Below are 23,232 nucleotides of genomic sequence, written 5' to 3' on the forward strand. Positions count from 1 at the left end.
TCTGGGAGGTCAGCTAACAGTAGGAAAGCTATTTTTCCTCTCAATTTTGCTTTATTCTATTCTCTACTAACAGGATACTATAGCTTATGACATATGGTCCACTTAAATTAGGCAGGCACTCGAAACCTTGTTCGTTCATCTCAGTGTGTGAAGCCAAGTTGTCTATTAATAGGAAAAGCTTTGCCCTGGAAGAATGTGTATGCAGCAGTCAGTCTCTGCATGGGGGAAATGAAGGATATGTTACAATGGGGAATAAAATGAATTTCTTATGTATTACAACCAAAACCACTACAATGTAATACTGTTCCAAACAAAGTAGAGAAGTGCTGTTAAATCTGTATGTCTAAGAGGTGGTATGTTTAGTGACTTCATGTCTGTTACCCTGTACTGACTTTCCAGAGCAGTCTCCAAGTTGGAATAACCTTTCTCTGCTACCCAAGTCCAGAAAGGAATAAACCAAGACCACCAGCTAAGATATTATGTAATTGCTATGGACAGAAGCATTGAATGCCTTCAGGTACTGTATTTAAATGAAAAGCTTTAGCCAAAAACAAACAACAAAAGGCATGTAAAAAGGATTTTTTGTTAAGTAATTTTTTATTAAACTAGAACTTTTACAAGAATGTTACAATAAAAACCCTGACAGGAAATAGCATTGTTAGAAAGACCCAACAAAATGCCCACTTTCCTATACAACATACTTCAGTGTAAGCTTAAAAAAAAAATGATTAAAATATTTGTCTTTTTGGAATGGAGTTATAGAACTTGCTCAGTGATGATTATTATGCAAGAATTGATATATATGTAAATTATCACTAAGCACTGTTGATTATCCATTCCTCTGCTTCTGAAAAAATTCAGTTTTGCTGTCATGATTCTATACAGCACTGCAAAAATCGTTTTCCTAGCCCATCACTTTGACTGCCAAATATAACACTCCTTTTCTATCAGATATAAGCAGCTTGTCTTCACTTTCAAAGCCATTCATAGCTTCACCTCATCCAACCTATCATCCTTCACTCGGGATCAAGAAATCACTTCTTTCACTCTTTAGCCTATGATACCAGCCTCCTCCATCTACTTTTCAGTTGCTCAGTTTCAAGCTTTATCCCATGCCATCCTTCACATTTGGAAAGAGCTTCTTTAGACATCTGCAAAACCACCTCATTATCTTCTTTCTAATCCTGTCTGTGAGGTTGCCTTGCCATTATGCCTTCAAAAGAAGTTTCAGAGTTTGGACTGAATATGTCTAGTTATAATGAGTTGCTCCCAAAAAAAGATTTCTGGATCAGATTCAAATAGAGCACTCCCTAAATATATGAAGGTTGGTATTTCCTACTCAGATGCAGTACTGTCAGTTCTGTTCCTCATTTTCAGAGGATGTTGCCTTGCCGTAGTTTGGAACCTATATATTTCTGCTTGAAAACAGAACAGAACAAACTCAAGGGTGATCTGTCTGGCTTGCAGGCGCAGCGGTAGTAGTCACTGACACGTCTGAAACAAAGGGATAGTCTAGAGGGTGTACTGGCTTTTTCCTTCATATGGCAAGGGATTGGTAAGGTATTAATTGTACTGGCTAAGTGAAATGGTCCTGCTGCTGGACACAGGTATTAGGATTTGTCCTATACTTGTGAGGAAAGACTGGCAGGACATTTTTAGTTTTAGTGACCAATTTTAGGGGTGTTGTCTCTGCTTTGTTCAAATTTCTGTTGTGGAACGAATGAGTAGTCATGGGAAACATTGTGTTCCACGGGGTTATCATCTTAGCTGAGTACATTTTTCTTTGAAGCAATTTCGTGTGTAGCTTGTAGCCTTGAACATGTTTGCCTGTTGTGTCATGTTTGTATTCCCACCTCCAGTGGCAATGATTCAGGACCAAGTCATCCCTTTACAGGAATTATTTACAAAGGACACTGGAAATTCCATGGCATCTCTCTGTCATCTTTCCTTCCAGACAGTGCTTCCAAACCTCTTCTGAAGGTGCTTGTGCAAAACAGAGCACATTAGTACTTCTGCTGGGTTTTGTCTCAAAAAAAATATTGCAAAGCATTTCTAATTTTGGTGAAGATCTTATTTTGGGATGCTGGAGAGAAAAGGTGCCTGCTGCCTCCTCTCCCTCATCTGTCCCTCCTGGCACCCAGCCCCAGCCACCAGGGAACTGTTGTGGGTGCTAAAGAGAGAAGAGGCCACAGTTTCTCCAAGTTCCTCACCTTAGGTTTTCTTGGGCCTCCTCTATAGTGGGGTTCCCATCCTCCAAATTCATTAGTATTTCCAGTGGCTGAAGAGCCAGCAGATTCATCGATTACTTTGCATAGAGATGTTAACATTCAGACCCCTCTGTAACTGCAGAGCACTGTGTTGGTCTCATGTTAGTCTGTCTGGCTAAAATCTTCTGAAAAATACTATAATTTTCAAATGATTAAAATGTCTTTCAGAGAAGCAGTGAGCAGATTCAATTTGAGAATCTTTAACATAGGGAGGAACGATTTTTAAAACACCTTTTTACATTGCCTTTCCTTAATTTATCAGAAGTGGATCTGTGCTCTTAGAAAGTCAAGCTGGGATTTCTCCAAAGCACCAATGGGATGTAGATAGCAAGTCAAGGTCTTGTTCAGAATTTTAGTCTAGAAACACCCACAGATTTCTCAAAATAAAGAGTAAAATGACTCCCAGACTGAGGTTTTTTTACTAAGTTTCAGCATAAAATTATATTTTTATAGCCAAGCTATAAATCTCTGAAAATAAATTTATGTGGAAATGTTGATACAGCCTTAGTTATAGCACTGGTAATGGCTATAGCACTCAAATGATTTTATGGTGAAGGCTATTAATCCCAAAGAAAACTTTCTTGGAAGAAGTTGAACTTTGAAGGTCAGTGAGATCTCAGAGGAAGTTGGGTTGAAAACTAAGAAAAGCTTTTGTCCATGTAAATCAATTGTTACTGTTTTCCTGTCTGAGAAATTTTTAATGCAAAGACTAATAATTTACAAACAGGAAAAGGGAGAACCTCTAAAGGTCTTATAAAAAGGGGCGATGCATAACATTATTTTTTAGATAGTGCTACTTTAGAATCTTGTTCTAAAGCCATGATGGTGGTTTAACTAAAGGAAAAACTATGCAGTTCACTTCCGTTCCCTGGTTTAAAGCTTATTGTCAATTTTAGGTCGTGGTACCGTAACTGCAGATACTGTTTTGTGAGAATTGACCCCCACATTTCAGCAGAACTTACTACAATTAACAGAGGATGTGCAAGAATTTTTAATAGCATGGCCTAGAAGATCTGAAGAAGATTTTCTTTTAACAGTATTTTGAGGCAAAAAGTTAAGTCAGGCGGGTCTGTTTTAAAGGGGAGAACTGAGAGTGTATGGCCTCACAGTGAAGTTGCGTTAGGCAGAAGTGCAAGTCTTCTAGTGTAGTGTGAGAAGCCCACTCTTAGCTCCTTCCAGGGATACCCAGGAACCTAATGCCATTAAGCCTCTGTGATTTAATTCCTTAGAAAGCCATCACACCGTCGTTTCACAAATGGTCAAGAATCTGCCATAGGGTTTGACTGGTTTCCTGTTGTTAGAACTGAAGAATGCTTGAAAACATAGCAATAAATCCTCTCCTTTGCTACAGCCAGGTAAATCAAGAACGACTCAGTTGAGAGCCTGAAAGCAAAATATAGGCAATGAAGACTGAATATTTTGTGTATTGGCTACAGGGTTTTGGTTAGGCTTCTGGTTCCTTACCTGTCTAAATAACAGGATCCTACTGTGTCCCTTCAGTTTTTACTGCTTTTGGTTTGGAAGCAATGACAACAGACAAGCTCATCTGTTGATTAAAATAATAGTGATTAAGGTATTTTGAAATTTGTCTGCTTTTATTGAATTTGTGCACTAGCAATTGAAGCTATGTGTGTGGGTGGGCTTATAATTACTAATTAATCACAGCTAGCAATTAGTGTGTCTTGTTTAGTGCTTTTTCTTCATTTTGTATTGGTTTTCTGCTTATTACAGAAAAGTTAAGAATTTAAAAGGAAAAAGAAAGCTGCTATGTGAAAAAAAAACATACTTAAATGGAAGCATGAGGAAACTAATATTTATACAAGACTGTACATGGGCACTATGCAGCTAGTCTAATAGGATGTTCTACACTGCCAGTGTCACAAGCTCAGAAGCTTCCACAGGGCAGGGGAAGCACAACCCCCGTTGATTTGTTCCTTCTCTCTTTCAGGAAATGTGGATATGACAACAGTTAAGGTGAACTGGGAATGTTGAGCATGAGGACAATGATGATATTAACCCTGAAATCGTTTGGTAAGTGCTTTGGAGATGAGTCGGTAACTCATGAAGAGAACATGGGTAATGATATGCCTGTGCTCTCCCTGAGCTGCTGAAGTGCCACTTGTATAAATTGGTCAGTAGCACCACTTGATCTAGGGCCAATAGTACAATGTCAAAGATTGACTTTCTGGTGTTATTGCTTTTTTAAGAAGTGCAGCATAATGTAAAGAAATGTATATGTGAATTCAAAGAGAAATTTAAGTTTTCAAGTCTGTTATAGGTACAATTAATGTCAGGGCACCACAAATGCAGGTCCACTGTTCACATAGAACATCATGAAGGTATGTTCAAATTGCATGTTTGTTGCTATACAGCTTTCCAAAGCTCTCTTTTCTATTGATAACTCTGTTTTACACCCAGAGCTAGTATGACTTTAGTGTTTTGATCCCATAGTGTATTCGGTGTCTGAGACTGGCTCCTGTTCTAATCCATGCCATGGAATCACTTCAAAGACTTCCCCCCTCAGCCCCAGTTTAAGCTGTTCCTATGAAACTGACTTGTACTATGTGATTTGTTATTGTTTTCTACAAAACATTCCTTTAAAATCATCTCAAAAAATCACTGATACTTAGTGAGATGGTTCACAACAGTTTTATGACTTGGATTGCATACAGAAGATGCAGGAAGCACTTAACCCTGTAAACGCTAATACAATTTAGTCATCCAAATTCAGATAGTTACATCATGAAGATTTCTGAGACTATGTTTAATCTTTTATTGTTAGTAAGGTTTGGGTCAGCTGATTTTGCTTTTATTTGAATAGAAGAGAATTTCTGGAAAGATTAAAAGGAATTCTATTAAAATTTAAATAATGAACTGTTGTTCATTATTTACAGCAGTAAAAGATTCTGTCAGAAGCCTTCTGTACAGAAAGGTGGACTTCAGTCTCATGGCTGTTTAATAAGAGAAAAAACTTTTTGTCATTCCTATCATACGTCTCAGTTTTCAACACTGACATAATTCCTAATACTGTTTTCCAGTGATCGTTTCTTAAATCAAAAGATTTAAAAATCAGTTTTGATTGCAGTTTTGACATTTTCTGTTTGCAATCAAATTCTGTGGCTAGCATTTATTGTGACCTCTGTGCTAAAGCAGAGATGCCAAAAATCACTGAAAGTGATATAGCAACATAAGAGAATACAACAGTTTAATATGAACCCATTTGAAAATCTTTATTGTGATTTTTTTTCTCCCTCTCAGTGTACGGCAATAGCATAATACCCAGCTGCATGATAATATTGGCAAGCAAGGCCATGAATTTCAACTGCAAACCCTAAACACTGAATGTGCTGTGCTTTTTAAAGAAATCCCCTTTTGTACAAGATATGTAATACCCTTTTGTGCTGGAGTGGTTTGCATAATAATAGTTTTCTTTAGTTATTCATTGTCATGTGATGGAGCTGCGAAGTGAGCTAGGCAGTAACAGCATAAAAGACAATTTTCCATTTTTCTCTATTTTTTCAGAGATTTTCTCATCTTTTAAATGTAAATACTTGTAACTATCTTCAGAAAACATATCCAGTTATTAACATTTCAGGCCTAATTGTTACTTTTCTTAATATCTACCTTCTTAGTTGAGCTTTCCTTTTTCAAAAGAAACAGCAATAGTATTTCCTTTGCACTCATAAAGAACCTCAAGCATCTTAAAATAATTGGGTATATGATCATCTGGTGTAAGTCACCATAATCTATTCAGAGACATTGATACTTTGCATTGATACTTGCAGAACTGCTTAATTGGAGAAGCCAAGCAAAATTTATGTTATTAAGTGTGTAATTTATATTAGAGCTGTGCATATGTTACACTACACCACTGAGATAAAAGGTACTACCTGACTGAAGAGCCGTCTTAAAAATTAGACTTCTAGGATACAGCTGAGACCAAGCATAAAATGCAATTTTAAGAACTTTCTGATGAGTTTTCCCATGTAAATTTTTTTTTAAGATTCCTCTTGGGCATTTTGATATGTTCTAGTCTGGGTAGTAAGTAAGGAATATTTCCCAAAGGAGATATAACTACATTGAAATGGAACTCAATCTTATTCACAGTGAAAGCTATAGACGAGGGCCAAAGCCATGGGAAGTACCTCAGCTAATGTACAATAAACTAGCTATTATTCCAACTGATACTATCAAAGGATTTTTCCTTTTAAATCAGTGGAGTTATGCCAAGTTACTCTAGTTGTGACTTTGGCCATGAAATTACACATAGTTTTCAACCTCTGGCCTGCAACCACTGCAAATGGACCATTTCCAAACAATCCCTGAAAAGTAACAAAGGAAAGCAAGGCTATAACCATTAGCTTAAATTCAGAGTGCAGAGAGGATTCATAATCTTCCTGGAAAACATTCAGAAGCTTGCAAAGTGAAAAAGGTCAAAACCACGTGGGTTAGATTATTTCAGAACAGCTCACGAGGTGGGTTAACAGGTAACAGTACGTTACCAGACGTTAGCACTGCAAATACCCAGGCAGAAAAGAAATGCTCCGGAGCCAAACAGTCACTCTTTTTACAACTTCATGTGTCAAAATAAGAGACCATTATACATAGCCATCCTTCAAAACTTATATGAATAAATCAAAGCATTACCTTACCAAGCAACAATACATTACTGTTTTCTAAAATATCTGAGATCAGTCTTTGCTAAATAGGGCAACAAGGATATTTCATAGCTCAAATCAGTGATCTGTTCATACCAGAGACAGAAATATGACCACTGAACCCATGGAGGAAACCCTGGAATCTAGGTGAGAAGGTATTACAATGATTGTATGCTCTATAAATCTGTTAATCTGAATCTCACAGTTGAGCCATGGGGTTCTATCCCCTGAGAAATATGATTTGCCTCATATCATTTGGATACCAGATACTATTAATGCACTGCAGGCTAAGCAACATGTTGCAGTCTCTGTTAGTGGTAGTGAGGTACATTAGCTTAGATCATTCTTTTTACCTGGAAAAAAAATTTAAGGAGGATAACATTGAGCAGACTTTTTGGAAGTTTTTTACTGGGAACGTATAGCCCAAGCTTTACTTATTATGTTGTTATAAGGCACCATGAGCAGTGTTGGAATAAGTGCTTGTGCCTCACAGCCGCATACTTATCCCTGGAATACAGCCCTTTCCTTCAGTTTTCCTATTCCCCTCCCCAGATTTCTAGGGTTCTGTGATAATTTTTTTCTCATTCCTATAACAGATGTAGCAAGAACCTTATGTGCTCAGCACTTTCTTTTATAATTTCGTAGAAGTGTTGAAGTTTTTGTGAACAGCAAACTGTGAATGAGAATTAAATGTTTCTGTCAAAAAAAAAGAAATATTCCAGAGTGATGCAGATGGTCAGAAATTGGAGGAATCAGCCATGGGGGTTGGTTTGGTTTTCTTGAAATAACTGTTGTTTAACTTGTAAGTTAATGAACTCTGTACCAAAGGCAATGAATACATCCACCTTTTCTTATTAATAATGATCCTTCAGAAGACTTGGCAAATCTACTGAGGTATTACCTGGTATACACACCTTTTCTGGTATTTTGGCCAATGCAAGTTATTTTGGGGAAGTAAAAGTCGGTTCCAGAATTAAATCTTGACACTGTACATTTAGACTTGGATTAACATGTACCTTGGAAGGAAGTACCATATAACAGAGTCTAACTGTAAGAGGGACAATTTAAACTTGCATGTTGTTCAGTTAAATTTAAGGTGCAGAAACACCTTCCTGTCTTGTATCCTCATTTGCAAGTGATGATGCTGGTCCCTCTCATCTCACACTTGCATTACCCCAGGCAGCTTTGCCAGTTTGAAAGTCTCCAGAAAAAGGGCAGAACTTCTTCTGTAAGATAGTCAGTTATCTCCTAGAATAAGCCCAGCTGTAAGTAGTATTGCAGGCTGAATCTTCCAGTGACTTGACACAACTAGGTTGTATCACATGCAAGTTCACTGATACCAAAAAGGAGAGATCCACAGGCCTTTAGTGAAGTTATAACCTTATGAAGGATGCTTACTGTAAAGTATAGAAAAGTTTTATGCATGAGCATGTAAGTGAGGAGGAAATGTCCTCAGTGCATGACTGGTCTGTTTATGGGGTTAGGGCGCAAAGAGGGTTGTACTGACAATCTGGACTCCAGTGTCCTCTGGGCAAGTTTTGTATATGGCTCTGAACATTTTTGCTAATTTCTATCCCATGTCCTGATTACTTTTTTGAAATGTTTGTGGCTGAGTGCATTGAGAGAGGGAATATCATTTTAGATGTGTTACTGAGATGTTCCTATATGTTAATTCCGGTGACATTTCCACTGTAACAGCTGTCATACGAATTTCGTATGACAGCTTTCTAGTGCAGTGAAATGCTTTAACACGTTTTAGGTGAAGGAGTACTCATTTCTTTGGCAGATAGGTGCACACACGTTAGCCGTTATATTCTCTAAGTCCATAAGAAGTCAGGGTGCAGTATTTCAAAATCCCCTATCCTCCTGGAGTGAGCCCACACAGCTAAAAGAAGCACAAGATGTAGGTGGAAAAACAAGTCTTCCCTTGTGCCTAGCTACAGTGGGTAGGGTTGCAGGGGAAGGACAGACCAGGACAAACTTATTTCTACTCTCTTTCTATGGCAACTTATTAAGAATAGGACCCAGTTTCAACTGAACTGAGCTGCTTCATCATTTTGTGCTCTCTATACATGAAAATGCAGAATTCACCCATCTTCTGGTGCTCCAGTCACTGAGAAAGACTCCCAGACAGCCAAGGACTGAGTCTTAATGAATTTTAAAAGCTTATAAAATGTTCTTTGGTTATATATGCTTTAAGCCAAAAGTTTTATTCTCCCATGTTGGCATGTCTTTATTAACACCATTTATTTACTTTTTATAAGAGTGAGAGCATGACTACTTTTATGCCAGTACATCTGATTGTGTAATGACTTACTTTGCATTTACAGGGATCTATTGTTTCTTATGAGGAAAACTAAAGTTTCTGTGGAGTGTTTAGCTAACTCCCTGTTGAAGTGAAGCAAGACATATCTTTGGAAATCTCTTAAAGCATTATTTCTAATCAGACCCTTGTTTTCACTATAAAAATACATGTGAATTTACAATGGACAAAGATAGAATTATCCCAGAATTGCTTCAGAAAAAAAAAGATTTCTCTCAGAAGAGGTGCGCAGATATGGATTGCTGTGCATGTTACTGTTCTATCAGCAGGCTGGCTTTGATTTTCAGTGCAAGACAATCTCCTGCTGCTTTTGATGGTCAGAAATAATTCCCTTTAAATTGAGCTATTGCATTTCCTAAGTGGAATCGGTCCTTATTTATATGAGTACAAGACAAAGAATAATCTTACCCAGGGATTTTAATATTGCCAGTGATGAAAAACTGAATGCTTGATGTCTCTCTCTGTATTCTCAGATCTTTGCAGTCCCTCAAAGTCTGTCCCAGTTTAATCCAAGAAATTGCAAACTCATTGTAATGAACTATATTCACAGGCCTTTTCTAGATTAGGAGACCGTTCCTCTCCATTCCCACTAAAGATTTTTTGCAAGGTCCTTATAGAGCTAAGCAGACCTTGTTAAAACTTAATTCCATGTTGTATTAGAAACATGTCTAGAAAGGGTTTTTCTCACAGGTTGATGTTTAATTATTAACAGTTATTACTGTTGACTCCCCAGCTAACTTATTCTCTCTCTCTTATTCTTTCTCATGAGATTGGAGGGACTCTGAGATGTATGAAACTTGCATGGAGCTGAAGTTTGCACTGAACAAGACTTGTAGAAGATCCTCAAGTTTTCCCAGCATCTGAGTGTATTTAGAGCTGAGGCCTGGCTGTCTTTTATAACACGTGGTATAGAGCATGAATTACTGTAACAACATTTCCACTGACAGTGAAGTGCTTCCTCAGTAGTTGTGAGCTTATTGTGTCGGTTCTGTTGCTAGGAAAGCCAACTGATTAGAAGGCTGCCGTAGCAGCCAGTTGATGTAATACATGCCTGAGAAAACCCTTATCAGAGCCCTGCACACTTTCAGGAATGCTCACAATTCATCTGTGTTTCTGAATGTGAAAAGAGACCCATTCTTTTTTCATTGCACTGACCTGCTGGAAGCAGCCTCTAAGGAGCTAAGTTTTAAAGCTTGAAATCAGGACTGCTGCCTCCTGCTCTTCATGCCCCTCCCACAGTGACAGTTTCAGCAAAGAAAATGCTGGGTCAGAGAGTGGGTTTTTTCCTCTGTATCTGTTCTGGCTGTGTGATGAAGTCAAAGTGCTCTGAGCTGTTTTGTTTTCCATGTGCAGATGTACTGCTTTGAATGTCTGTCAGGTGCTATCTGCAGTGAACCATGGCATTCAGATTGAGGGCAACAATAGAGGAAAACTGGCCATCAGAAGTGAAGCAGGGAAAAGTCTTGGCCATAATGTTCAACTGCAATTGTCCCTTCCCAAAGGGCGTGACCGATTAAAGACTTGAGTTAGGGGACCACACTGAAGGATGATTATTACTTTATTATTTAGCAGTGAGATACTTTTGATTAGTGCTATTTAAGGTTATGAAATCAAGCACAATCTTTCATTTTTTATTAAAAAACTCCTGTGTTACTTCTTAGTAAGCAAATCATGCAATTTTCTTCCATTCCTTATGCAGTAAAAAACTCCTAAGAAGGAGTATTGCTTTAACTCATGCAAAAATGACATTCTTTGCTCTATGCTGCCAAGAAATATGACCAAAAGAAAACCTTTAGTCTTAGAGGAAATATAAGAGAAGCATGTGTTAGATACACTAATGGTTTGCTGATCTGTGATTTAGCATCACTGGTCCTTTTTGCAGCTGCTTTGTAAAATGCAGGTTAGCTCTCAGATACCTTTCTGAAGGGATTTAATGGATGACCTTGTCTTGCCATAGGAACCTCCACACCCTTAAGCTGAGTGGTTACCAAAGGAAAGTGGTGGCATTCCCCTTAGACAAGAGCTGTATGCACTGCCAATTTTTGGCTTTTGAAATGATTCCACAAGATCTTGGCCATCTGAGTGCAATTCAAAATACCCTGTTATGTTCACCCATCTGAGGAGGAGGGATCACTGAGGGGACATGCTGTACTTAAGATCTGAGCAATCACATGCCTTTAAAATTTGATTAGGATGATACTGAGATAAGTCATTTTGTAAAGACATTAAAGATGTGAAAAGAAGGAGAAGATGGGCTGTTTACCCCTGAATGTGTGCAGCTTTGCTGCATCAAACAAGTTATATAAAGGCATTCTGGTCAATCTTCCAAAATAAAAAATGTTAAGCAGATTTTAGTAACTGCTAGTGCAAACTTTGCAAATTCAAAAGATTTGTGTATATTTGCCCATGCACATGTTTGTATCCTCAGATCTTTGGTTATTGACCAGCCAGTCTGCTGCTAATAGAACATGCAAAATAGGTAACACAAAAGCCCAGTACCATCTCAATGATTCTCCAGTTTTTCTGTGTCCCTTGAAGCAAAGGAAAGTGTGAAAAGATCTGATTTTCATTTTCATAGGAGTTTTTGTTTTATCAAATACATCCATCTCGGTTTTGAAAAGTTGGCTGAAGCAAGAAAGAACAGTTGAATATTTGTGCTTACAAATAGAATTTCATCAAAAAGTGTCACTACAACTCACTTGTACCAGGGACGATCCTCTGCAACCTTAGCAAGGTCCATAGAGTGCAGCAGGGAGCAATGCAGAGGAAATCAAACCAGTAGAAAGTGCAGGTACACAAAGTACAACTGGAGAGGCCAGCAGTGAGGAGTGGTATTGTATACTGGTGATCTACAAAGAAACCAGTTTAAATATAACTTGGATGTCTATCACAGGGCATAGGCTTCCTTCAAATTGACTCTGTCCATTCTTTTCACTTATACTCCATGACCATTGAACTGCTGTGTTTTAATTGTGTCCAATCCAAGATACTGCTTGGATTGTTCTGCAATAAATTCTTCAGATTCAGCAGGAGGGAGCCCGCAGATGTTAAAGTAACCCCATCTCTGCAGCCAGTGGTGCCACCACTTTAAAGAAAGGATTTTTTCTTCTGGATCACTCAGGGTTTTCCCAACAGCCAGCCCTGTTGTACAGGTGATGTTTTGGATGTGTGCCTGTTCTCTACACTTGCCTTTGATCGCTTTCCTCTTTATAGTTCTTTTCTTGCTAACTTCCTAATGTCTTGCAGAAGGCATTAGTTTTATATGTGTCTGCCCTTGCAGTCCTCCCTCACAAAAATGCTTCACCACAGTATGCCCTTTTAGACCTTAGTCATTCTTGCTTACTGCTGTACAGAGGGCATAGCCAACCCTGGGAAATCGCTTTCTGTGGCATGCTGATGTATTGTGCTTAATGTATTATCAGCAAGGACAAGTCTGCCTCAGGCAATTCCAGCAACCCAAAAAGCACAGGGACTTTTTATACAACAGCTCTTTTAAAAACAAGTGCATATCTGATGCAGAGAAACCTTTTTCCTTTGATTTCCTGCAGGTAGAAGCAGCAGTTGATGCTACACAGAAAGACAAGCCAACAAGACATTGCTCAGGTGAAACAAAGTGGAAAATAACTATGGTGAATTTCATTTGTACTGTCCGTTCGCATAACATTGCAGAGAACTTCATGCAGCACCTAGGAGAAAGCACGTTCTAGAAGGGTTTCTATTGTCATCCCAACACCAAAAGGGTAATCCTGACATCACTACGAGAGGGCTGTTCTGTGAGGTCCACTCCTACCACTGTGTTTGCATGAGAAAATAAGAAATCTTATGCCTTGTTGTAAGGCCCTGGAAGGCTGCCCTTGCTAGTCAGAAAAATAGAAGGAGGCATTCCAGAGTGCAGGTCGTTTTGCAGTTGCATTGGAGCTCACAGGATTGCAAAGCATCCCCAGTCTGGGAGACAGAGCTGCTGTCCCCAGCAGATTTTTAAATGAGTTTTCTTTCCTTTAAAATTAAGTCCAGAATGAGTGGTTTTGTTGACAAATGACTGGCAGTTCTGTAACTCCAGACATCAGGAATTCTAGCACAAATCCCATACATGTGTTTCTAAATTAGTACACAAAATGACCATATCATCTGATCATAATTTAAAGAATTATTCAGGATTCAGAAAGAAACTGATCTTTTAGGCAGTTTCACTTAATTTAGGAGCTTGTAATGAACAGGAATTTTTAACTTGTTTGAAATCTCATTTCAAACTGAGCTCTAGCTATAACCTAACCTTCTGACTGTGTACACTTATACTGCCAACGGCTAGAAATTCAAGTGCACACTGTTCTTCTGTCCTCACAATAAACTTGAAATCTCTCTGGTTTGGGCCTCAGCCTGAAATGTTCTGCATGCCTTCTCGTGTCCTGACCTTGGCTGTCACAGTGGCACCCTGCAACATACAGGAAAGCATCATTGTTTTCTATCAGCCTCCATTTTAGTGTATCAAGATGAAAAATAGAGTTTTTAAGCATATGCACTGCTGCATGCATTCTGTCTGTATGTCTGCTCTGCCATGTGTACATATCACCACCTAGGAAACAGGTACAGACATTGTCTGAAGCTAAGGGAAACAGGAGGTTGAGGAATTACATCTTTTTCAGAGAGAGACCATTAGGATGCTGCTCATAGGGCTGCCTGAGAAAGCCAAGGTATTTGGTATCCCAGTGTTACATGGCAGAAGCCTCCCTCCTGCATCCTGGACAAGGCTTATACTTAGAAAACTATACAATTAGAAAAAAAAAATCTGCAGCTGACAATCCATTTAGTAATTTTTACTATGTCTGCCCTTTTTGTACCTGCTCCCTTGATGAAGAGGGTGCACTCACGCACTGAAGCTGGGAGAGAACGCCCTGTTTAATAGGATAAAACAGAACTTCGACTGCCACCAGTCACATATTGTCTCTTTACTTTTGGGGGTCTTTTTTCCCCCCTTTATTTTTTTAGGTATATTCCCTGAGTTCATCAGTCAGGATGAGCAGCATCGTGCCTTCACAGATGTGCTCAGGAGGAACCTTCTGGGACAGCTTATCAAAGGGCTTTATCTTTTTGCTGACAAATGGGTGCCAGGCCAGAACTTAAGGAAGCCTTCAGAGAAAATTTGGAATGAATTAGGGAATCTCAAAGGTATGAACCTGCAGTAAAACCAGTGCAACAAGTGATTTATCTTCTTCTACTCGCTTTTTGACAGGCTGAACACTCAGCTTTGTGGCAAGCTGTAATATCACCTTACCTACACCCACATTTATTTTTCAGGTTTCCTGTCTGACATTCAAAAAAAACTGAGGGCAGGCAGGCAATGGCCTGCAGTAATTTACAGTTCGTGTCCCACTGATATCTTCAGACATGAAAGCTGCTTGAGCACCTCTGCTAATGCTCCTCAAGAAAATTACCCGGACAATTAAGCATGGAAGTCAAGACAGAATGCCAGTGATTGTTTCCCTCTGCACTGTGGAGCTGGATTCATGTCAGCAAGTAGGTGCTGCTCTTTTTCTAGGAGTACAGAACAAAGTTTGTTCCTCTGTCTCTCAGAAACTCAGGAGACACCCAGCTTCCCAAAGTACATCAGTTCCAGTGCTAAGCTGATGTTCTATCACTACAGAGGACTTCTGATGCTTAGGTAAGACCTTTTATGGCATAAGCTTATTTACCACAAACTGTTTTACTTCCCTTATTCAGATACAGGAAGGATAGACCAATGGGCAGAGTTTTATCATGCTATTCATGATCAGGACAATAGTGGTAGATATAGAGCAGCACTAACAATTTGAATGGAAAACATAAATGGTCTTGGTTCTGGAGAAATTAATGTAAGCTTACCAATTTTGCCAAATTTATTTTTTCCACTGAAAAAGATGTGGGCAGAAATGTTTTTATCAGTCTAGGAGCCAAGGTATTTTTCTCCATTTGCAAACATAGAGTTTGCAAGTGTGTTGGTAGCATTAAGCTCTTAGTAGAAAAACACCCATTTCTCAAAAACCATTCTTGGATTTCTGCTGACCATCTCAGCCCATAGACCAAGAACTGAATGTGCATGTAGAATCAGTTACTTTCTCCCTGATAGAGTAATATATACTAGGAAACAGAGACACTATTTGCTGTGCTGAGCTGGCGAGCACTGCCCTTGCAGCACCCCAGAGAGCAGGCTGGCTGCTCTGGGTCTCTCTGGGTCTGAAGCACAGACCTCAGCTGGCCAGAGTCAGTGGGATGCTGTCAAGGGACTTAGGTCATCCCCAAAGTGCAGATTCAGTTGTATAAATATAGGCAGTCATCTTCAGAAACTGTTGCTCTGAACTGCACCATTTTCACCAGCAATAAAACAAGGCAAGAGCTGGCTGGTGAGAAGCCCAGAGTCCTACATGTAAATGTAGCTTTGTTACTGAAAAAGGGAGGAGGGCTTAATTCCCTCTCATACTTCTTGTTTAAACTAACTTACATGGCTGCAGCACAGTGGGTGTTTGTAAATGACCTTTACTAGATGTGTTTTCTGGTTTAAATTTTCACGTTGAAATGAACAGTGAAGAAATCCAGATGTGTTGTTGTGTTATGATGAGAATATTTTGAATGGGCAGATGTTCTGGTATGCTCTCAGGTCAGGACATTTCTGTATATTTTGTATTGCTTCATTGTTTAATGTCAAGAAACTTGATTTTCTCAGCAACTTTCGTTAATTTTTATGAAATGTGTAATCAGATATGGATAGATACAAATACCCAGCATCGATTCCTTTCTTCTGATTCCTGTTCTGCTTTTATACATAGAACTCGTGCAATTAGATTTTTACATTAAACAGATTCCTTATTTGAAAGCTCACTTGGCTTTCAAATTTAGATTTGGAAAAACATTGAATGAATGAAATTAAATGTTTCATTTGGATAGCACACTGACGAAGAAAAGGAAATCCCTTGCTGCGAGATATTGCAGTCACGGGTCATGAATGTTTAAGCAGGAGTTACTGCCATCCAGAGGAGAAAAGCCATAAACTGTCATATTTCATTATTTTTTAAGCAAAGAAAGGCAAACCTAGATGGTTGATTCAGTTTATTTCTTATTAAGGAATCAAAGAACAGAGAAATAGTATAAATGTACCCAGAGGTTTCTGTGGGGTTTTATATGTCGGTATTTGTGAAACAAAGTTCAAAGCAGCACTGGAGAAGCACAGTAAGACACATCTATAGAGGAAGACACACCAGGTCATAAACCAGATTTATTTTCCTCTCTGGCATTTGAGGTATTTAAGGAAGAGGTTTTAGAAATCCCTTTGCTAGGTTCCAAGCTTTGGACATGACCCAGAATGTGGAAAGGGGATGTATGATCTGTATCTGTATCCCAGGCCTCTGGGGAGGTGCAGGCCCCTTGTCAGAGGCGTTCACTGGGGAAGCTGTTGGCTGTGGCAGAGAACACACAGGGCTGTTAAAGCAGGACACTGAATGAGGATGTGGGTGAAGGTAGTTTCCACGACTCCTGATAATCCAGATAACACAAAACCTCTGGGTGTTCAACCCCAAATAAGAAGTCCTTCTTTATAATCCCTCTTTCCCACCCCCAAATACCAAAACCCCAGCAGAAAACAAAGAAGCAGGTGATTCTGGGAAAAATAAAAGGAAAAAGGATGGGAAGTTGTTTATATCTTCTGCCCAGAGTGTCCCTAGAGTTTAGAAAGAATAAAAGTTCTCAGCAGAAGGAAAAACAAATGGGGGGGACGGGGACGACCCAGACACACGGATTAAACTATTGAAATATAACACCCTTTTTGGACAGCCACCTTCAGTCACCAGCATGGACAAAATCCAAGAGTGGTGATAAATTTTTCATAAAAGCCAGTAATGATAGTCCACCCAAGGAAGGTATTTCAAATGGCATCTTACCTGATCAGTATCTGAAGGCCCTTCTAAATGGTGATTTCAGTATTTTTTACCTCGTTAGGGACTAGGTTCTGGGTGCGCGCATTTCTCCTGATGTATATTCTGCGCATGAAAACATAACGTGCGCATTCCGACCTTTCTTGTGTTTGCACGGTGAAAACGGAGCCCCACGGCCACGGCACGGGGGGCGTTAGGACCCCGCGCGGGCGCACCCAAAGTGCCCGCCGGGGCCCGGCCCGCGGCGAAGCAGGGCTGGCAGCGCCCTCTGCTGGGCACAGGGCGCAGCGGCGGGCGGGAGGGCGGGCGGTAGGACCCGGGGTTTGCGGCGCCGCTGCCAGCCCCGCGAGCAGCCGCAGGAGCCGCCTGGGGACGCGGCAGCTCCGCAGCCGGCAGCGGGCGGGTTGCGACGCCTGCAGCTGGGTGCAGCCCAGGTCAGCTCCTGAGTTACTTCAGGGCAGGCGGTGGTGTAACAGATGTCGCTGGCATGCAAAAGGTGAGATGGTGCTGCGGGTGTCTTCGCTACAGATTCGCAGCTGAGCTTACAGTGGTTGGTTCCCAAACTGAAATGATACCGCCTGGTCGAGGCACATTACTACTGCGTCTGTACACAAGTGTTAGAAACGTAGGAACGGTGAAACCCCTGCAGTTACAGCCGAGGTGAGAGAGATTTGAAGCCTCACGCTATGGGTGAAGAGCCCTATAAGCTCTTTCCCTTTTTGCTACTGAGTAGCAGAGTCTCCTGGCCCTCAAAAAGGTCATTAAAAGGAAGGTGGGGCTTTCAGGAGGGGAAATTCTCCCATCAGAGGGTAATTCTCTTGAATTTTAGACCATACTAATGACACCTACTAAACCTTCCCTTCCAGATTTTACCCACAAGTGGACTGGACATGTAACCCAGGAAGCAGAGTGAAACCCAGATTCTCTGTGAATGCCGCCACGTATTAGCAGCTGTGAAAGCCGTGCTTCTGCTTCTTATGCACATGTAGGGCCAAGCCGTGTTAAATGGATTGATTCTTTCCTCAAGGGTCTTTACTTAATGGAGGAATTTCAAGAAGGATCCCAGCCTGAGACCAGCGACGTGGCTGCTCTACCCTCAGATTTATATGTCGAGGTAGAAGAGAGGTCAAACACACTGAGCCTTCCACTTCAGTAAGTTATGTGCCTGATGACCTGCTCTAGGAATAACTATTGATCTCTGCTTATAACTCCCGTTAAGAGTCCTGTACATATCGACAGGCCTGGAACCCCAGATTTAAATACCAGGAGTGACAAAGACAACCAAGCAAATATCTTAGCTTGTTGTCTGCAAACTTTCCCTCTGGTAAAATATTTCTGTTGTGATTTTTGCCATTGACACAAAGAATCTGAAATTGTACTAGTTCATAGGCATGCAAAATAACGTATTCATTCAGAATAATTTTAGGATTTTTAAATAGGTTATTTTTCCTTCTTCTCCTGTATATTGCTGAAACATAAAGGGAAATGGGAAATTATTAATCTTAGATGGGAAAAGGGAAATTATTGTCAATAACATATGTCATAGCCCATTAAAAAGTTCCATAGAATACCCTGTTGGTTCCACTCAGCTACCCAGCACATGGAAACTGAATGAAGTTGGTAGTAAGACAGGACAAGCCTTTGTCACTGTACCAGATACCTTCAGTAGAGCATTGTGTCATCTCTAGCTCCATCACAAGGTGATCTGCTTCAATGGCATGTGAGGGGCAATTGTTCCTGAAGGCAACAGATAACCCTAAACAAGCAGCATTCAACAAAAGCAGAGCAGAAATCACTAGCTACTATTTCCAATTAGGAAAAAGAAAAAGCATCATGAAGAGCTACATTTTCCAGAGCCAAAAATTATGTTCTATTCCATATGGTCTATATTTTTAATATTATAATCTAAACAAAAATGAACTTAATTTAGAAATCTGCATTAAAATCTGGAAGACGCACTGTTGAGATGTAAGGAGGTGCATGGGCCAGTACCCAAATCATTGGATATAATTTTCCACTACATTTGTCTGACTAAATCCATGTAGACTTTGAACAAGTTTGGCAAGAGCCTTAGTGGTTTTGTTTTTACAGCCATATGAAGGGAAAAAATCTCATGTGTATCGAGTGTCCCTGGAAATGGGTAAAATCATTGTGGTAAAATGTGTTTATCTATTTTAAGACAATCATGAATCAAGACAATTCTTTGAAGACAATTTATAGTAATAATTTCATGTCTGTTCCTTGAGTTGCCTAGTCTACATAGCTGCCTAAATGGGTGCCAATGCAAACAGTCCGTATTAGGTGCTGCCAGATGAAATCATCACCCATTTTAGTGCCCCTTACCAAAGCATGCTCCTCATTGGCAGCCTTCAGTGCGTAAACAAACTGCTGAATCATCTTGCTAGCTCAGAGAGTGACGGTGAAAATAAATTCCTTCTCAATGCAGCAGTTTAGTCATTTGAGACAGGAAATCACTTTGTGTTGGGAAGTAGTACTGGGTAAAACTCAACCAGTTTCCAGAACAGTGAAAGGCTCAGGTTGCAGCAGGAATGATGTGATTATGATGGGCAGGAAGCAGAACAGGACAAGTTCCAGCAAAAAACTCCATAGAACACAATAGTGAATATTGTTCTTGATGTAGATCTTTAGTAGGTGGTTCAAAAAAATTATACCAAGGTTAATTCTACAAATCCATTAAGCTCATAGAGCTGTTTTGATAGAATTCTATTCAATATGGTAGGATTTTTCTATAGAAACACTTGTCTGTGCCCTGCATCAACCACCCTGAGCCCAGTTCTACAGAAGTATCTTCACAAATAATGACATAAAGAAGGAGATACAGAGAACTAGATGGGGAACCATGAAAACATGTGTTCCTTTTCTCTCCCATTTTAATCAGCTGCAGTACCTCATTGTCCATGAAAGCTGGCAGAGGCATCAGTGACAAGTTGCCACAACATAAAGGGGCACAGACTGCTCAGCAGTACTTTGAGAGGTATTTCTTGTGCAGAATCTGCACCAAAGCTGATTTTGCTTCCTCTCTGTCACAGCAGAGGCTAAACTTTGGAGTGGTGTCAAGTCTGGTTTTATGATACTAAATTCTCCCTGGGAATTTATGAGGCACTCTCTTTGGATTTAATTTATCCCTTCAGGGAGTGTGGGTTATAGATGAGTCATTTTAAGCCTGCTGACCTCAGTCACCTTCTGTGACAGGTAAACTCAAGCTTAAAGTGAAAAGATCCCCAGAGTCACTGGTTTCTGCTAAAAGGATGCATGTGTGCTATCAGAATACTGAAATAATCAGAGAAATGTGATGCAAATTGGGGCAGCTTCCTTGGAGCAGTGCTGCAGACACAAAACACAAAAGTAATGTAAGAACCACTGAGGTTTAATTCCAGAATCGTTAATTCTTCCCAAATGGTCCAGATTTAAATAGAATAAAATTTGATAGTGAATCCCACTTTATATGATAATACAAGGGACTAATAGCAATTACCTGTTGAATGGCAATGGAGCTGAGCAGCGTTTGAGGCATCTGGGTTACTCAGTGAAGACTTGAAAGATTCCCCAAAGAGGTGCTGCCTTTTGTACAGCTCACTGTAATCTACCTGTAAATCTTCAAATCTTCATAATTTTCATGGCTGTTTTACATGTCAAAAGTTCAATTTCAAGCGGAAATACTTACCAATCTACCTGCAGCTTCTTTGCATGTCTGTTGGGCAAGGAAGTGTGCTGGTATTTTCAGCGTCTTTGTAAAGCTATGGAGTATATTTGGACATATTGTGGAAGGCAGTAAACAATGCAGGGCATTCCTGGGGTGAGTTTTGTCACTAGTTTATGGTTTTAAAACTCAAAGCTCCACGCTGCAATTTAAGGATTTGTAGTTATTTTGAACAAGGGAGAAATTAGAAGATGATGGATTGTATTATAGGAGACTTATTTAATGCCCTATTCAAACACTATCCAGATATTTCATCCGAAGTCTTCATCTAGAGTCAATATTACATGGGATCAGCTATCTGAAAGAAAATGATGGAACATTTTCTTGGCTGTTAGGCACCTGAGAAATATAGAATTTGATGATGCCAAACTATCTGCCATATGTGTACTTTCTCTAGTCTTATTTTCCTGAATGAAATGTGGTTACCACAAAGGATATTTCCAGTTGAAAAGGAGAGAGCAGCTAGATTCAGCTTTCCTAGACGTGGTCTATCTCTTAGCAAGTGTTTTACAGTTTCTATTGCAAATTTGAAGAGAAGTTTTTCTCATTAACAATCATTACTTTACATTTTCAGCACAGAAAAAAATTAGGATGTTGAGGTAAGTTTCAAGCCACCATTTTAGAGTTTAAAGAGTTAGTGCACTCGCTGGGATTAAACCACAGGCACCCGTATACTTACCAGACCATTTATGGGTTTTATTCCTATTTTATCCCTTAAACAAAAGTGAAGAAATAATAGAATTACATTTACATATTTACTTAAAAGAAGATAATTTATAAACTATTATAAATAGTAAATACCTAATTCCAACTTTCAAACAAATAAGACCCAAGGAAAAAAAAAAAAAGAAGGTATTTCTGTAAGATGTAATATAAGAACAGCTGTAAGGAAAAGATTTCTGATTTCTTTAGGTCAGTTTTAGAATCCTAGGTAGTTTAGGCTGGAAGAAACTTCTGGATGTCTTCTAGTCCAAGCCCTTTCTCCAAGCAGGTATCGTTACATCAGGTTCCTCATGGTTGCATCCAATCAAGTTGAAATATCCAGACAGAGATTCCGCAACCTCTATTAAATGCTGATTGCTGCAATGCACTGGTAAGAAAGCAATTCACATGAAAAATTATTCCCCATTTTTTTCTGGATACAATTTGGAATGTTCCACTTTTTATCAGAGGCCTTTCCCATTTTCTGGATTGCATATGTCCAGTTCAGGTATCATATGTCTGATATCTGGTAGCAGCTAATGGGTTCCAAGAGGTACCTGCTCCGTTTAGTCTTGTACAAGCTTACAGTGATAATAATGAGTTAAGTAGCTCAGAGTGCAAAAGTTAGCGCAGTAAGTAAAATGTTTGGTTGCTCTATGATTTACAGCTGGTTTGTTTCCTTGTTTACAAAACTGGCTGGAGTTATTTTTCCCCTCAAGCTATTTTAAAGCTGTACTTCATCGTCTCTGAAGCATTTTTTAGATATTTCACTTCATCTACAGCATTTTGTTTCTTTATCCAAAGTTTTAATGGTCTTTCATTTATGCTTCATATGAAACTACTGACAAAAGCCTTAGCCAGTGTCAGAACCTGTATGCTCAGCCCTGCACAAATGCATCAGGAGGATTTCCTTGTGGGTCAATTAGCTCTTTCTGCTTTACCATGTCCTCATCCTTGGATCTGCCTGGGGGCAGCTGTGGTGATTTCTGGGGGAGCAGGAATAAGGACTCGCTTCTCCTCACCTTGGAGCAAGATCCTTGTTTTACATCTAATGTCATTTTTCTGGACAACAGTCACTGCAATAATCAGCTTTGCAGATTTAATTCTCTCTTAGGCTTTTGGGGGAGGTGATAAAAATCTGTAAATTGTCATTGTCACCAGTATTTAAGAACAGTCCCTTAAAATGGTGCAGTGATTTTAACTCATATCTTTGGACAAACTCTGGAAAATCTAGCATCATTGCTAGAACCACTGGTAGCCCTTCTCAGTGTGTAAATCCCATGTGGGTTCACAGCCCCATGAAGACTTCACTGACCTCTGTAGAACTGGGGAGCAGAGGTTTTGCCTCATTCCCCCCTGATGTGTCCTGTCTCTCTTCATCTTCTGTCTCCTCTGCTGTGCAGATCTCGGAAGATCAGAAGGTCAGAAGAGCCAGGAAAGCTGTTGTGATTACTTCTATGGCAAAGCAGTGCTTCAAGAAACACATGCCAGAGACATAGTTGTCTGCTGCTACTTTGGTCTCAGCTAGTTGCAGAAGACAGGGTTTGGCCTGAACTCCTGGTGGGAGCCTCTTCTTCCACCTTCCTGGGAGACCAGTGCTGTGCCAGGTCAGTTCCCCTGCCAGAAATGAACATGGGGCATCTTGTTTAAACTGGGAAGC

The 23,232-nt window shown here is 39.8% G+C and overlaps 2 long non-coding RNA genes across 2 annotated transcripts in view; both read left to right on the plus strand.

Moving 5' to 3' along the window:
- The first annotated feature begins 409 nt into the window (after positions 1–409).
- LOC134160950 (uncharacterized) lies at positions 410–10,783 on the plus strand. The gene is made up of 3 exons (XR_009963752.1): positions 410–517; positions 4,216–4,298; positions 10,018–10,783. It is a non-coding gene; the product is annotated as an uncharacterized LOC134160950 (long non-coding RNA).
- Positions 10,784–17,825: 7,042 nt separating this feature from the next.
- The window catches only part of LOC134160966 (uncharacterized), a 33,957-nt gene continuing 28,550 nt past the window's right edge, over positions 17,826–23,232 (plus strand). Inside the window, exons 1-2 of the long non-coding RNA XR_009963760.1 lie at positions 17,826–18,305; positions 22,991–23,179. This is a non-coding gene — a long non-coding RNA (uncharacterized LOC134160966). The remainder of the gene's footprint in view (positions 18,306–22,990; positions 23,180–23,232) is intronic.

This window comes from Pezoporus occidentalis, unplaced genomic scaffold (genome assembly GCF_034315485.1).
Source record: "Pezoporus occidentalis ecotype Australia unplaced genomic scaffold, CSIRO_AGI_Poc_V1 ctg167, whole genome shotgun sequence".
Taxonomy (NCBI): Eukaryota; Metazoa; Chordata; class Aves; order Psittaciformes; family Psittacidae; genus Pezoporus; species Pezoporus occidentalis.